We start from the raw sequence: 13,409 nt of genomic DNA on the forward strand, positions 1-13,409 counted from the left end.
TCCAACATGACCTTTACCTGCAAAGTCATCTCCCTGGCCCTATTTTACTTTGTTTTATGAGGCAGAATCTTGATATGTAGCTTATGCTGGCCTCAAATTCATGACCCTCCTGTCTTGGTTTCCCCAGTGCTGGGATTATAGATATGGTCAACACACCCATGTGGCCACGAGTGTTTAGATATGAGACCAGGAGAAAATCTGAAAAAAACACACAACTGATGAAGAACTAGTAGCCACAATACACAAGGAACTCTGAAAACTCAACCATAAGAAAACAAACACCCTGCATCAAATACAGACAAAAGAACCCCAGCATGGTGGAGCATGAGCAAGAGGACTGCCATGGGTTTGTGGTCAGTCTGGGCTACATAGTGGATTCCAGCACTGCCTGGGCAACAGAGTGAGACCCTGTCTCAACAAAACAAACAACAAACAAACAAAATGGACAAATGATCTGGGCTTCATCCAAGAAGATGTACAAATGGCCAGTCAACATATGAAAGATGTTGGACATGACTTGTCATCCGGGAACTGCAGAGGTGATCAACCATGAGACAGAGACCAGGACTCTCTACATGGGGAGAAAATGCAGACGACCTGGAGGGACATCTAACACTGAGTAAGACAACTAAGATCAGAACAACAAGCACCCCAAATTCAGCAGACTCTGAAGAGGTGGGCGCTCTCACTCTTTGCTGGTGGAAATGGAAACTGCTAAGGCCACTCTGGAAAATAGTGCAGCAACTTGTTACAAGGCTAAACGTTCTCTCGCCATCCAGTCTTGCAACTGTGGCCCTCGGTTTTCACCCAAGTGAGTTAAGAAACCAAACCTACAAATAAGCAAAGAAACAAAAATCCTGCTCACTATGTGCAGTAGTCACACTGATAATTGGTCTCATTAGGGATAAACCAAGATGTTCTTTGGTAGGTGAAAGGATAACAAACTGACATATACACACCATAGACCATTATTCAGTAGTGCTGAAGAGAAATGAATGATCATGTCACAAAAGGACACAGAGGTCTCTAGGTGCATAAAGATAAGGGAAATAAACCATTGTACAAATGTTACATGCTATTACATGCTAAGTGATTACAACTACACAGGACTCTGGAAAAGAGATAGTACAAAGATCAACCAGGGGAAGCCATGGACTCAGAGAAGGGAAGGACCAGTCAAAACATAGAGGATGTTTAAGGCAGTGAAACTACTGTGTATGACATTAGAGTAATTGATACACACCGTTATACACTTGTCAAAGCCCGTAGACGATATCACCCAAGGAGAATGAACCTTAAACTGTGGACATTAGCTACACTGTTAAACACTGACTCATCTGTGATAACACCAATGTTAGACATTACTTAGGGGAGGCTGTGTAGGGAAAGGGGGCAGGGTTGTTTGGGAGCTTTCTGTAAGTTTTTCTCATTTAAAAAACGATGTATTCTTTGTTTAGTCATATGCATGAGTGGTTGTACATACCTCTGGATTTGTATGGAACTAGAAGAGATGGCCGACTGAGCCTCCATCACTCTCCACCTGAGGCAGGGTCTCATCCCTGAACCTGGTTGGTGCTCACGTTTTCTCAGCTATGCTAGAATCCAGGAAGCCCTGGCAATCCTCCTGTCTCCTCTACCCTTAGAGAGCTGGGGTGATAGGTGTTTGTGGAGATGCTTGGCTTATTGCATGGGCTCTGGTATCTGAACTTTGGTCTTCATGGTGCTCAGAGCCTTTCTGCAGCTTCATTCACATATTTTGGGGAACTTTGTGCCAGGTTGGTACATTCTAATGCCTGCCACTAAGGGAAGGATGGTGGCAATCCTGGTGAGAGGTGTGGCTTCGGAAGGGCTCCGTCAGGCCTGGGATTGATGTTCCCCAGGATTACCTCTCACCTGGAAGTTTTTACACCTTCACTTACAATAAGCCAAGAATTCACAATCATCAGGCTGGCTTGTGGTTCTTTAAAGATCACTTTTAGTTTTGCTATAGCTCTAAAACCAACCAAATACAATTTTTACTGTCTTGAATTGTGTGCATACATACGGATTTTCTTTTGTTTTATGTTGTTTGTTTTTCTTTTTTCATTTATTTTTCTTTAGAGATAGGATTTCTCTGTGTTGCCCTGGCTGTTCTGGAACTCACTCTGTAGACCAGGCTGGCCTCGAACTCAGAAATCCACCTGCCTCTGCTTCCCAAGTGCTGGGATTAAAGGCATGGGCCACCACCACCCACCTTTTTTTATATAAAATTTTAACTATAAATTGGGAATGGGATTGCTAACCTTCGACATACTTCAATGTTGTCCAGGTACAAGTGTTCTCTTCTGATGGTTCGGGTTTTTCTCTTGCTGCACCGAACAGCTCACTGAGTGCATAGCTTCATTTCTGAAATCATTTCTGGAGAACACGGTGATGGGTGCTCTCTCACTTGCCTTTTGTCTTGAGCCTGAAGCTGCGTCATAGAATTTTTACCATCGTAACCTCCTCTTCAGTCTTCAGGATTTCATCAGTGCCCACAAATTCTGCCTAGAAAAACCACTGGAGACACTAAGAAGAGTTCTGCCCGAGTTCTAACATCCCTCAAATAGCCCTGTCATCTCGGTAAATGCAACCCCAACCCCGTTCTTTTTCTGTCGTCCACCACCCATGGTTCCTACACTCTTTCTGCCTTCTCTTCAGTAACGATCCCTGAGCACTGGGCGAAGGGCAGGGTGCAGTTTATCTGCTCCACTTAGGGCTGAGCATCCCATAGTCTCTTATTCTCTGCACCTTGGCCAGTTGTGGGTCTCTGTGTTAATCACCATCCACTGCAAATGAACACTTCTCAGACGAGGCTTGAGAGACGCCTTGATCTCCAAACACATGACAGTAAGTTCTTGCCCCAACTATGGTGCCAGGTATGGCTTTCATCTTGTGGAATAGGACTTAGATTCAATCAGAACGCGGTTGGTTGGGTACTCTCATCCTTGATCCAGTTCTGTTGGGGGAGACAGCTGAGGTTCTGCATTTCCAGCAAGATTCCTGGAGAAGCAGCTGGCCCTTTGCAGACGTTTAGAGCCACAAGCTTGCTAAGAGCTTCAGGCTGCCAGGCGCTGGCTTTTTTATTTTTTATTTTTCACTACACAGACCCTTGGGGAATGGTAGTCTCTTCCTTTTATTTATGGTCTTGACCTTGACTAAAAGAGTTTTCAGGTTCAGCTGGTCTAAATTAGACTTCTAACTCCCACTGGTACTCTTGCATGCTCAAAACTTCTTGGCAGTGCCCCCATCATTTTTCCTCATCTCATTTTCATTTTCTTACTTACTATGTTTATATACAGTACTTTCTTCAGTCCTTCCAGATCCACATGTACTGGTGCTTTTAGGACATTTCCTTGTTTTTGTTTTCCCACAAACATTTATTTATCTGCACGTGTCTGTGTCCACGTGTAAGTGTAAGTGCACCTGTGTGAGCAGGTGCTAGCAAGTGCTCGTCCTTCTTCCTGCCTCTTCAGAACTGAGGTTAGAGCCTGTGCTGGGCACTCAGCTGGTTGTGTATGTCTGGGATCTGAACTCCAGCCCTCATGATGTGCAGCAAGCACTCTTAAGCACTCCAGTCCCATCATTGCTTTTCTGACATTGGGCCTCACTGTGCAGAGCTGGGGTTGGTCTTGAACTCTTCCTTCTTCCTCAGCTTCCAAAGGGCTAGGCTTTCAGATGTGTACCACCACACCCAGTCATCATTTCTAACTTAATTTACTCCCTCTCTGGGTTTTCAATTACAATTCTCAAAGAGAAGATAAAACTGAGCTCCTCTCCATTGCCCCCCCATCACCCCCCCTGCCCCGTCTTCCATATAACTCATAGAAGGGTAGGAAGATAGGCAGATGGATAGATACATAGATGGATTGATTGACCATCATGGACAGATTATCCATAGAGATTCGTGGAACACACAGAATCATTAAGGAGCACACACATTGCTGATTAAGAAAATCCCGCAAAGTCATCACACCTTTGCAGGATAAACATGCTCCAATAGATGCAGAAACTAATTCTAGCCTTAAAAAAAAGTCAAAATGTAGATTAGTGAGCATGAGATGTTGGGGAGGGTGTGTGATAGGGGAAGTAGATAAAGGTGGGTTGAATCTGATCAGTACATGAGTATATTAATTAAAAATAAAACAATTATTTTTGAAACCCAATTAATAAAATAGTAAGGAAATAACAAGGGGTGATCTCTTGTCTTATCCAAATACTTCAGAAATTTAAATCATTTCACGAGATTAGTTTTGCCTTGTGTCAGAGTTTTCAGGTACCCCACTGTCTCATCTGTTCATGGCTTTCTCTGCTCTTACTTCCTCATTGAGTGTTGACTCATTCTTTTTCCTAAAACTGGCTCTGGGATTTTCTGTGTTCTTCATCATCAGTCTCTGGTCCTTGCTTTGAAAACTGGCTTTGGGCCACCGTTTGAAGCATTAATCCCTTGGCATGCAGAGGACTTTGCATGATGTCATAGAAGTTTGTTTCTGTGCATGTTATTAAAACTCAGCTCATTTATGCCTCTTCTCACTCTCCTTACAGCTTTGCAATTGACAGCATCTTACAGATCCTGAGCTGGAACTCCAGATAGTTATCATAGGTCTCAAATGCACAATTCATCTCTTTGCCAGTCAGCATCACCTTCATCTGTGTAAGCAACATATTAGGCTTAACATGTCTTTTTCTTATTATCTTTTTTAGTCTACTGCTTTTCAATATATCAAATAATCTTCCCCAGAAGCATCTACTGTCCATTTGTACAGTTTAGACTTATGGACACACCCAACTCTGTAATGCTTTGTCTCTTCTTCCTAGTCACCAGTGTCAAAGTGTGTGTGCCACTGTGTCATAAGAGTGAGCACAGCATTTTATTACTATAGTATTGCATGGTGGATGATTACAGGGTATTGCAACTCCATATGTCCCATGAGTTTGCAAAGCAACCTGCAGGTCTTAGGTCATGAGTTTGCAAAGCAACCTGCAGGTCTTAGGTCAGGCTTCTATAACTGCCGCGGGCTGTGTGATTTAATGACAAACATTAATTTCTTCTAGTTCTGAGTATTAGGAAGTCTAAGACCAGGGTAGACCAGTTGTCTGCACCCATCACATGTACACTTTTCTAGCTAAGGTGCATTAGGAAAAGAAGTCAGAAATAATCCAGCATTTACTATCTGCTACAGTGTATATTTTGAATGTTCGCTAAAGGACTTTGTGTTAAAGGCTTGGCTCCAGGTTGTGGGGGCGGTGGTGGAGCCTTTAGGAGGTGGGGATAGTAGGAAGAACTCAGGTCACCAAAGGTGTGACCTTGATGGTGATATTAAGACTGGCCATTACCTGTTAATCTCCTTTGTTGTCTCAGGTACCATGTGGCAAGCAATCTTTCTCAACCGTGTGCTCTGACCATGATGCATTGTGCTGCCATGGATCTAAAGTCACACAGCCAATAGAGCACAGACTGAAACCTCTGACACCGTGCCAAAAGAGACTTTTCTTCTTCTTAAGTTGATTGTCTCAGATATTTGTTATAGCAACAGAAAGATGACTAATACACTCTCTTAGGATCCCTCAGTTTTCCAAATTGTATTCAGAATGTCTTACTTGGCCATCTCCCATTACTACTGTAATGTACCAGCCCCTGCCTGTGCACACCACTTTGTTCTTAGTATGAGAGAAAAGAGTAAGTTGTGGACATGAAAGAAAGAAAATGAAACTTGGAAAATTCCACCGGGATGACAGGGGTTAGCTTACCCTTTCCTGAAGTTCCTATCTGATGTCACAGCAAACCTCAGCTCAGCTAACCCTCAGCAACAAAGGTTAAGGCACAGGGACAGTGTCTCAGGGCACTGTCAATCTGAGGGTGAGAAGGGATTTTCTAATCCTGGGATGAGCAGGTCCAGAACAAATGGGAAATGCTGGCATGGAGGGTGAGCTGACTGAAGCCAAGTGACAGCTGTTAGTGTCCCCCTTTTACCTAAAAAGCCAAAGGCAGCCGGGCGGTGGTGGCGCACGCCTTTAATCCCAGCACTCGGGAGGCAGAGCCAGGTGGATCTCTGTGAGTTCGAGGCCAGCCTGGACTACCAAGTGAGTTCCAGGAAAGGCGCAAAGCTACACAGAGAAACCCTGTCTCGAAAAACCAAAAAAAAAAAAAAAAAAAAAAAAAAAAAGCCAAAGCCTAGACCAGGGCTCTCCAGGATAACCAATGAGAGAAGCTTCTTGAGACAGATGGTCCATTGGTGACCAGGCTGGGCCTCGTGGGAATCAGAACACCTCATTCTCCCCAATAGCACCCTCCTTGACCGGGGGGTGGGGGGGAGACTTATAGAATTGGTCATTTACAGATTATCCATACCCAGGCCTCCTCAAGTGGCAAGAGGTTGCTCCTGCCTATGGCACTAGGTAGGACACATCCTCATGGAGCCAGCCCCCAAGTGCAGAGCTCCAGTGGATAGGAACTCACAATTCAATGTATTCTAATCCGTGCCCATTCCTGCTCCCTTCTTAGCATTCCAGACTACAGTCTCTTGTCACAGTTGAGCTGTGCCAGGATGTAAGAAAGCAATGAGCTTTTTCATTTAAATGTGGCCCTTAGGAGCAAACCCAGTCATCTAAAAAAAGAAAGAAAGAAAGAAACCTTTTCTCTTTCATCACCTCTAATAATCCTATTTGTCTTCGCCTTGATGTACGTATGTTTTTCTTTCTAGATTCTAATGTTAAGCATCCTTCCTGACCTCTCTTCCTGTTTCTATCCTGAGCCTGGTGACACTTACCCTTCCTACAGGTGGCGCAAGATACTCTTTGTACCCCAGAAGCCCTCTCTGTACACTCAGTACACTTTGGTGTGTGACAGCCTGATAGGATGTCCCACAGACCCGTATGAACTGCCAGCTGCATGCAGATAATGTCTGCAGTGGAGAGCGCTTCCTTGTAGCTAACCGCCTAAGCAGACGGCTTATCCCAGACTTCGAGGACACAGGTTTCCCATCACCTCTGCTGGCCCCATCTCAGGGACCACCCTGAAGGTCCTGAAGCCAGCCAGGCTTTACACAAGAGACCTACCTGGCATGTGGAATTCTTTGTTGTATATCACCTTAAGCCTGCAAGGTTTATGTCATGTTCTAAAACGACAGAAACAACCCCAAACTCAGCTCTGACTGTCTCACCCACAGAGCTGCAACAGCAGAAAAAGAACACCTCTTCACTGATTATTTCGAAGGAGGTTCCAGGGTAATGTCCGTGGCTCAGTCTCTATTCTTCTTCTCCCTACAGTCCTCCCCTTTATCAGAATATGGATGGTCCCCAACTTATGATGGCTCAGCTGGCAACTTTGCAATGGCACATTAACAATGTACACTCAGTAGAAACCACATTTCAAATTCCAAATTTTGATCTTTTCCCAGGCTAGCTATAGGTGGTACAATACTCTATTGTAAAGGTTGGCAGGGCCAGCAAGCCACAGCTCCCAAGTCACTGGGGCCACCACTGAAGAAATACTCTGTCTATATGTGTCATTCCAAAGCTAGAGAGCTCAGAAGGTTAGATGCACCAATGTGCATTTTCACTTGTGCGATTTTCAACTTACTATGAGTGTATCGGGCTATAATCTCACCCTGAGTCAAGGGGCATCAGCTAATATGGCAACAAATTTCTCTTTTTAACTTTTATGGAGAATAAATCCAAATTTCCCTTAATTGCTTTGGTCTATTCTTTCAGTCTTTTATTTTTGCTCTTGTGGATTCCTCCCATGCTGCAACTTACTTAACAGTTCTACCAAGTCTAAAGTGAGAATTCAATCTGAAGATGAGGCAGCCCTTGAAGCCGTCCCCTCAGTGGCCGGTTCCTGTCATGTTGCCATATGTGTCTATATTAACCAACACCCTCATTTGGTTCTGTGTCAGTTTTCTCTCTCTAATTATGCGGTAGTTAGTCCCCAAGACTCCCAGTCAGAGCGAGGGCCTATCCTGTCTCTGTAACAATGAGATTCCCATGGCACTGTAAACATTGTTGCTACTCCATCTATTTTAAGAGACACTTAGACACACCGACATACCATTCATCCAAGTTAGACACATCTACCCAGACTGAAAGCCAGATTTAACAAATTATCTAGACCTCTCAGACCTCCAAGGGACCAACTTCTCTGTTACTGAATTTCCAAGCCTCTCCCCAGTCTCCCATCATTTTAGCTCCTGACTGTGCACCTAGCATGTCGTCCACCAGCACCTGGAACTGCAAGCTGGTAAGGGCCCTGAGCTAGACCAACTCTGATTCCTCCAGCACAGGATCCATTGTTGTTTTTGTTTGTTTGTTTGTTTTTCCTTTTTCAAGAAGAGAAAGTCCTAGAAGAATTTGATTTTAAACGAATACCTAAGTGAAAACAATCAGGCAGATACAAGACACTAGCAGAATCCCAGGGAGCAGCATAGGCAAAGACGTAGCAACCCTTCTAAAATTAGAAGTGAAATAATCCATTTACTATTGCTCAGCTGTTACTTCTATTTTGGAAGGCCTTTAAGATAATCTCGTTGCAGACATGTGCATGTTCAAGGAAAATCTCTGAATGAGAAAGTGGGTGAAGGAGAATGTGGGGAAAAAATGGGCATGAGAATAAGAAAGGAAAAGCTTCGGAGGGCAAATTTGATTAGTGTGATTTGCATTTCTAATAACTGTGGCCTAGCAGACCAGGGCAGCCTCATTTGGACTCAGACTCCCAGTGGCTCAGAGAACACTGCCTCAAAGAACTCACATTCACATTATTCATGTATCTGTTAGGAGTACCAAAGTACTGAATATGATGCTTATAACCAGAACTCGCCATGTTACACAAAAAAGAAAGAGAGAGAGAGAGAGAGAGAGAGAGAGAGAGAGAGAGAGAGAGAGAGAGAGAGAATTAGCATAAGGTCCTAATGTGCCATATTCTAGGTTAAATTATGGAACCATAACATCCCCCATTAACTCTGAGCATCAAACTGGTAAAATGTAAGTAAAGAAATTATTGTGAGTACTTACATTGAAATGCTGCCTTTTGGTTTGGGGACCATCATTGGCAGGGAAAGTGTTCCTTACCTTAGTGTGTCTGCTACACAACCAGGGACGCTTCTCAGACCACAGCGGTATCTAAGAACCTAAGAATTGCGCACCTCCCGGAAAATTTTTGCAATGGAGAAAGAAGTCATCCAACTAAAATAAGCTTAATTGTCTTTTAAACTGTGGAAGGCAGATAAAGCCAGGAGGAGGAGGAGGAGGAGACCTGTCTTGCTTGAATTTTCTGCTCTCCCACGACAGAAGGCAGCTGTGAAGGAAATATTATTCCGTATAATTATTCTTGAAAATGCCAGTTTTGACTTCAGTGGGCACAGGCTGACACTTCTTTCAATAATGCTTTCAAAATGAAGGTTTCTGTTCATTAATGTCCTATAAGGCAAGGATTTAATGGCTTCCACTGCAGCCTTATCAAACATGGCTTGATTATGTGCCTGCTGGCAGTTTTTACAAAAGCATTTCTGGGTGGATTCGGGTTCTTACATTTCATCTGACTTTTGAAGGATTGTTTCCCCAAGATGACAAGTAGAAAGGCAAATTTAGAATTACTGATATTGTCATTTTTAATTCTCTTCTTTTGTCTTCATATAAACACACACACACACAATGCACACAGGTGTACACACAAAACCGGTCTTTTTAGCGGTAACTGAAGAATCAAAATGCTAGTGATCCTTAGGAGATTGTGGCATGGATTTACAAGTGTCCTATGGACCCTGTACTCTCAGAGAACTGCACACAGTGCTCTCTCTCTCTCTCTCTCTCTCTCTCTCTCTCTCTCTCTCTCTCTCTCTCTCTGTCTCTCTCTCTCTCGTCACCTAGCCTCTCCTGCTGTGAGGTGTGCACATGTCTGAGCTCTAGACAATGAGGTGAGTGGGGTTTTGCAGCGATACAATCTCTAGCTAACAGGGAGAGGGTTCTCCTCTTGCCTTTCTTGCATCCTGCTGCTGAAAAATTGGACTTGTCTTGGAGAAAAGGACCACATCCTACAGAAGCTAGGTGTCAGCTGAAGGAACTTGGAGAGACAATGGAGACTCTACAAAGCTCGTGAGTGGCCTGCATGTGGACTCCTGCGTGAGAAATGAAGTTTGAGCTTCACAGGTCATTGTCCCCAGACCTCTGGGGCAAGCAGCTTGAACTGTAACAGTAGGGATGCCCTGCTGCTTAGCTGAGACTCATACCCAGGCCTTCTGGGTGCCGGTGTTCTTGTTCTCTCCTGTTTTGTTATTGCTTTTTAGTGGTTTGGTTTGGTTTTTTAAACAGTGCTGTGCCATGCTGGTTGGTTACCTGTCAACTTGACACTAGCTAAAGTCATCTGGGAAAGCAGCCCTCAGTTGAGAAAATGCCTCCATCAGATTTGCCTGTAGGCAACTTTGTGGGGCATTTTCTTGAATGACGATTGATGCGAGAGGGCCCAACCCACCATGGGAGGTACCATTCCCTGCACAGGTAGCCCAGGGTGGTATTAAAAAAAAAAGCAGACTGAGTGATCCATGGTGAGCATTTCTCCCTGGCCTCTGCTTCAGTTCTTGACTCCAGGTTCCTCCCCTGACTTCCTGATCTGACTTCCCTCAGTGATGGATTATGGCCTGGGACATGTAAGCCAAATAAACCTTTTCCTCCAAAGTTGGTTTTGATTGATATTTTATTACTGCAATAGAAAACAAACCAGGGCATGGGTGTTGGACTCTGGGCCTTCTGTGTGTCAAATGTGCACTTTACCATCATCACGTGACATCCTTCCACCCCAGCCCAATCCAATTCTACTTCTACCAAATAATCTTAGTGAATAGTTGACAATTTTAAAATTGTATCATGCTGCCATATTTTAAAACTATTGATAACCTCTTACATTCACCTACATGGAGTTAGGCCTCATTCATACTGTAATAACATAGCTTGGATCTAAAATGCCCCACCCACCCCCAAGCCCATGTCTTGTGGGTTTAGCTCCCAGTTTGGTGCTCCTGAGAGTCAGCAGAAGCTTTAGGAGTCACAGCTTCATAGTAGAAAGTAAGGAGGGTGCTATTGCAAGGAGCGTTGGGAAGGCTTCTCCCCTCCATTCTCTCTCTGCTTCCTGTGGCCACAGGCGAGTCACCTCTTCAGCCACTTGTTCCTGCCATGAACCGCTGCCATAGCTTCAGAGCAACAGGGCCAAGCCACAGACTGAAGCCCTGAGCATCACATGAAGCCACGAGACCACACATCGAATTTCCTTCTGACTCAAGGCAGGGCTGAGGATTGAACTCAGGACCTCAGGCTTGTTAGGCGAGTGTTCTCTTTGACCTACAGCCCCAGCACCAAACCTCTTTCTTGTTTTGAAGTTGATTATCTCAAGGATGTTGTCACAGAATAGGAAACTGACTAACATATTCTTGCTAATAAAAGAGAAAATGACCTCTCAGATGCAAAGCACCTAAAAACACCTCACAAACACATTTTTCTTCTTAAAAAATTTTCTTTATTTAGTGGACACACTGTGTATGTGTGTGTGTGTGTGTGTGTGTGTGTGTGTGTGTGTGTGTGTGTGTGTGTGTGCGCGCGCGCACGCATGCACACGTGCGCGCCACAGATTTGCCAGGGGCTAGGGCTAAGTAGGGTTGATGCTAAGGGTGATAAAATTGAGACCTACCATCCAATGCAAACAGGCCTGGGCTTAAGGCCCTTTTTATCTATTTAAATACATCATCTAATTTCTATAAGCCTGCTTTCTGGTCATAAAAAACCTTCATCCTGTCAAACTGTTGCTGCAGAAGTTAATTGGGATAGCATATATTTTAAGTATCTGACATTTGACATGTGAGAAACTCTTAATAAATACTTTCTTTTGCATCTGTATATATTTATTCACCCAATAATAATTTAGAAAGTACCACATACCATAGCGTTGGAAAGGATTTGGCTGCCTTTGTGGGGCTATTCTGTGGGTGGCAAAGAATGAGTATAATTTAAAAGAATAGTTCAGTTACAGGTGCTTTTAGGATATATATTCTTAATTTGACCATTTAGAAATAAGCATTGTTAGTATTTAGGGATATACCCTTCATTTTATTCCATCTATGTTGAATGTAGTTTTACATTCAGACAAGGTATAAAAATATACACAGCATATTGGACTTTTTCTTTAAAAAAGAAACTATTGAAATTCATTTACAAAACTGTATGCTATTACCACTTCAGTGGTCCAGTTGTATTCCTTGCCTAGATATGAGAGTGTTCATTCAAAAGTCCCCATCTGAGGATATTGAAGTCTTTCCCCTTTCCTTTCAGACTGCAGCTACTCTAAGGGCACATCCTTGAGAGGATTTCTCCGGTGGCTCTCACATAGTTTCCCCTCTCTGCAGCTACTCTTTGCTTCTTTACTTCATCACAACTGTGATTTTTAAAATTAGATCATATGTGGATGGCTTATTGCCTGGTCCCTTACCAGAACCGAGGCCCAACACAGCCACTGACTTGGTTGTCGTCAACAGAACACCTCTGACATCAAGACCTCTGCCCTGCACGGATCAGGCATCAACGTGTGATTATCAAGTAAAGAAGTGCAAGAGGGACATTTGTGAGGGACAGTCTCAAATAAAAACTTTATGCCATAACAGTAATTTCCTTAAAAGAAACCCATCAAAGGAAGAAAACTTCAGAGCCGAAGAATACTAGCAGTGTCAACTCTGGACGTCCAGTGTCAAGTAGTTAGACGACAATGATTATAAGTCATCACCCCCAAAGAAAAGCATCCTTTCTCTGTATCTTCACTAACATTTAATATTTTTGCATGGATTTTTTTGTTAGTTTTGTTGCTGTGTTTTGAAACATGGCTTTCCATTGTAGTCCAGGATGGCCTCTAAAGCATGATAACCCTCCTACCTCAGCTTCTCAAGTACTAAGGTTAGAGGCATGAGCCACCACACCCAGGTTCTTCAGTATTTAATAAGTGTTATTTCTAGAACATTAAAAGCTCTTCTATTCTTTAATTTTCAACTCTAGTTCTTGCTAAGCTATTTCACATACGAGTTACTCATTAATATCTGAGAGAAAATGAGTCAGGGAAAAATTTGGACATCTTTTCTTTTGTAGGCTTTAACATGTAGCAAGTAGGTTCCATGGAGAAACATAAATTAACAGAAAGAATGATGATTGCTATGATGGAATTTAAATAGATTTAAAGATACAAAGAACTGAGAAAATAAACGTACTAATAAAAGGACTGTGTTAAAAGTACACTCAAGCCTTTGCTATCTGTATTTTATTATCTATGTCTATAAATCTTCAGCACTGGAATCCATATGCCTATTATCTATCACAGTAGTATTTAACATTAAGTCAGCTCACTTCTTTAAAACCTAAATACA

The 13,409-nt window shown here is 43.2% G+C and overlaps 1 protein-coding gene across 4 annotated transcripts in view; it reads right to left on the reverse strand.

The window, feature by feature from the left end:
• Pld5 (phospholipase D family member 5) overlaps positions 1–13,409 on the reverse strand; it is a 316,954-nt gene that overhangs the window by 284,682 nt on the left and 18,863 nt on the right. The window contains exon 1 of one of the 4 annotated variants that reach the window (XM_052737727.1): positions 9,085–9,186. The exons of 2 other annotated variants lie outside the window; for them this stretch is intronic. The gene's annotated coding sequence lies outside the window, so the exon portion shown is untranslated. Of the gene's footprint in view, positions 1–9,084; positions 9,187–13,409 lie in introns of those variants that run through there. One more of the 4 variants, XM_052737723.1, reaches the window with a different exon arrangement.

Source organism: Peromyscus californicus, unplaced genomic scaffold, assembly GCF_007827085.1.
Source record: "Peromyscus californicus insignis strain IS unplaced genomic scaffold, ASM782708v3 Scaffold_14__1_contigs__length_90479793_seg_2, whole genome shotgun sequence".
Taxonomy (NCBI): Eukaryota; Metazoa; Chordata; class Mammalia; order Rodentia; family Cricetidae; genus Peromyscus; species Peromyscus californicus.